Genomic DNA, 4315 nt, shown 5'->3' with positions numbered 1-4315 from the left:
TTAATTATTGCCTGATCCATACGGCTCTGCTATACTGCTCAATGCATTAACAAACTTTACGACCTGCTAACAAGTTTATGTCTGCTGAGATCATAGTTCTGTGCTGCATAGCTTGCATTTTCCTTCTATTTAACCGTAACAAGTTAATAAAAGTATCGTTACACTAACACACAAACACACACACACACACACACACACACACAACACACACACACACACACACCACACACCACACACACTACTTAGATTATATATATTATATATATATTTATACATACTATAATTATCATCAAGGAGCGCTATAATTGACAAATGATACGCTCCTGACATTAATCAATTAATATAAAATGACTCATTGTATACGCTTCCTGATATATATATCATACAGCGAGAGGAGAGGCACGATGACACCACGAAAATCAGATGAGAGAGAGAGAGAGAGAGAGAGAGAGATGAGAGAAGAGACGTAGGAGAGAGACGATGAGCAGAACGAGACGAGAAGAGAGCAGAGAGAGCTTCACAATATAAGATGATAGGGACAATGATGCATTCATGTACTGTCAAAAGCTCATTCACCCTCTTGTACTATTGACTCAAATTATTAAACACAGGTCGACCGTCTACACGTGGATGCTGCACAATGTTACACTCGTATACTGAAAAAGGTGATCACCTCACTGACATCTTCTGGGCCTCTGCTATCCCATCCTTGTACAGTGCGCGTTCATTTTCACCGATAGTATCAAACCCCATACAGCAGCGTAGGGCGGCAATACAGAACATAGATAGGAATCATATTAAAGAATCTGAAAAAACAAAAAACACTATCTAAATATTAAGACACGAAACCTCCCAAAGCTTTAGTGCATTATATATAATTTATTGAACTATAATCATGAATTTATTAGTATTACTATATTATTTATTTTTATTTATTATAAATTTATTATTATCAGATCTTGATCACGTGCTTCTGATAACGCATCCATGATAGTCACGGCTGAAGTTTCTCTAGCAACCGAGACGAACGCTCGTTCAAGCGCGGGACGATTGAAAAAAGATAGGTGACCAGTGGAGGCTGTGGGGAGTACCGTGAGCTGGTGACGGCCCACAAGAACCACCATCAACAAATACAAACATCTACAACCAGCGTCGGCTGATGGCACGAATCAGCGTGTATCCGGTCACACAACGTGGAGGAGAAAGGAGACGAAGCAGGAACGACCTCACATGGCGGATGAGGTATGCGACGCAGGAGATAACGCGTTTCCGGATCCGTTCCTCCTCACTATTTTTTATTGGTTTGTTGTCCCCTTTCTGTGTCTCTCGATATCTACGTCGTTATCTCAGTTAACATTATTACGTATTTCTGATTTCGTAGCCACAAGTCCCCTCTTTGTATGTATAGCACCCCCACCCACTTAGGATTCCGTTAACATGTTGTTTGGATTCCGTTACATGCCCTTTCTAATTTAGCGTACAGTGACCTTTCGGTTCGTTACATGTCATTTCGATTCCGTTACATGCCCTATTCTAATTTGGGTACATGACCTTTCGGTTCCGTTTACATGTTCATTTCGATTCCGTATTACAGTTTCTTTTAAATTCTGTTAGATGGCAGTGGGTAAAAGTTCACTGGAAGTTACAATACGCTTACATCTTAATTTAAATATTTATTTTGATCGTTAGATTTAATTGAATCTAAATAATTTTAGCATGTCCGTGTCTATTTAAAGTGACGCATGACCACGCGCTGTCCTATAACCGTCTGCATTTTGTACTGACGTTAAATATTGTGATGTTTTTATCACTACGTTCACTACTGAGCTAATACTGCGCGACACCACTAGACAATGACTATCCAGTCAGACGCCAAGCTCAACGGCAGCAGTGTTGCTCCAGTGGAAGCAGGTAGAGAGAAAAATAAAAACACAAATAATAACTAATAAATGTTTTCAATAATTTACAGATAATGGTATTTTCTTGATGATACTTTTTTATGAGTGCATCTGGTAAAACTCTTACAATTTAACCCGTTTTACATTTTCGCTGTTTATGGCTAAAAAAATAAATAATCCGGATGGATGATTTTATTTGATTAGCTTGTAACAGCACAAGACAGAGGTCTTTAGCTTTCTCACCGCTTTGATGCAGGCTTGGTCTTGATACGTATCAACGAGCCGGAGAATCAAATCCCTCATCCTTAAGTTGCCAGGCAAGAAACAGCAGAGCCGTATTCGGCGCTGAGTATTGGAATGTGTCCCTGTGTGTGATGTGTGACATGGCTGTGTGAAGTGTGTGTGGCATGTGCCGTCGGTGTCGACTGCGGTCGCAGTGCGATCGTGTGTGGATTGTGTCGTCGCGTGATGTGTGCGTGTGACGTTGTGTGTGTGTGCTGCGCAGGTGATGTGTGGTGTGATGGTGTGTGTATGTGTGCGTGCGTGGTGCGGTGGTGCTGTGCGCGCGTGACATGATGTGTGCGTGCGTGCGTTCGTGCGTGAACGTGCGTACGTCCGTGTGTGCGTAGTGTGTGTGGTTGGTGCGTGATGCGCGTGCGTGCGTGGTGTGCCGCGTGTCTGTGTGTCTACAACTTTCGCGTATACGTCTCGGTTACTTACGCCCTTCCGTGAAGAATGCGTTGTATGATGCAAGTTGAACAATATATCAGTAGATACGTCGTAGCGCGCACAATCGAAGCTCACACGCACAGTTTCATCAGATAAAGAAGCCATTTTTTTAATATTTCAGAAGAGAGATACGATTATGCTAAAAAACTGAAGCTGGCAACACGCGATCTTCAACAGGCACGTATACGCGCTACATCCATGCACATTACCTGTATGGACCTACTATGCTCTCTTGTCTCTCTCTTCTCTCTCTCTCTCTCTAGTCTCTCTCTCTCATCTCTCTCTCTCTCTCTCTCTCTCTCTCTCTTCTCTCTCTCTCTCTCTCTCTCTCTCTCTCTCTCTCTCCTCTCTCTCTCTCTCTCTCTCTCTCTCTCTCTCTTCCTACGCGAATTGCGTGCTTCATTTATTACATCTGGCATGTAATTTACATGATTAACGAAATGGAAATGTCAATATTTCTGCACTTATTATTTACTCAGTTGATTGACTAGTTTTTTTGTAATAGCATACATATCAGAAACATATGCTTCCGTTGGGTTTTTCTTTCTAGCGTATACTGCAACGAATGTACAGCATATCGCGAGCAGATAATCTGTTTATATTCTCTTATATAGTCATGTATAATTATATACATAGTTCTAACATGGTTTATGTTGTTGTACAGTTATGTATGCACACAGCTCTAACAGGTTAGTTACATAGTCGTGTATGCATACAGCTCTAACATGGTTTATATGTTGTTATATTTAATCATGTTATTATATTTGTTATTATTAGCGCTAACATGTGTTCATGTGTTAGACGTATCTCACTATCGTTATTCTATGACAGTGGGGAGAGAAGCTGGGTCGCCTGGAGGTGGAGAAGAGACAAGCTGTCATGGCGGAAGACTTCGACAAGGCGAGTCTAAAGAAAATCCAGATGGATGAGATCCGACTACAGGTGCGGAAGGAGATCACGGATAAAAACCTACTAGAGCTCAACGCTGTACGTATATAAACCCTCCACCGCCGTGTGTCGCCAACTTTGCCGCACGTCGGCATTTGAAATGTAGGGGAAAACCTAAGGAAATGTCCTATTAAAAAAATGTCGTGAAAATGCAGAGAAACAATCTATAGAATATGTCGGGAAACCCTAGAGAGAAATGCAGGGAAAATTCGATGTAAGAATGTCGGGAAAATGCAGGGAAAAACGTTTATGAAAAAATGTCGGGAAAAATTGCAGGGAAAAATTCTATAGAAAAATGTCAAGAAAAATGTCAGGGGGAACAAGGAAATAACTTCGCGTTGATAGTGGTCGTGAAGAATCCGATTGGTTTCCTAGTAACGTGACGCACGTTGAGAACGTTCTTTTGTTTAGTGTTGTGAATATCATTATATATTGGTGGGCGCACGTTCGATCGCATCATCGGTTTTATGCATTATTTTGTCGATGGTTCTCAGAGTTATATTTTGCAATATGATGCTCGCGGAATAATGGTTATGAATTCGTTTTTTGTAGCCATCATCTGGGTATCGACCATCAACAGTAGGTAAGTTCCTGAAATTTTATACAAATCTGCTGACAAATTATATATGAGAGATTCAAATGAGGAGAGCGAGAGTAGGCGCGCATGCGAGTTAGAGAGGTTGAGTGAGTTAGAGAGAGCGAGAGAGGAGGGAGAGAGAGAGAGGGGGAGGGAGAGAGAG

This window comes from Priapulus caudatus, unplaced genomic scaffold (assembly GCF_000485595.1).
Source record: "Priapulus caudatus unplaced genomic scaffold, Priapulus_caudatus-5.0.1 Scaffold591, whole genome shotgun sequence".
NCBI classification, from domain to species: Eukaryota; Metazoa; Priapulida; class Priapulimorpha; order Priapulimorphida; family Priapulidae; genus Priapulus; species Priapulus caudatus.
The sequence above is the reverse complement of the archived record's forward strand: the minus strand, read 5'-3'. Positions refer to the sequence as shown.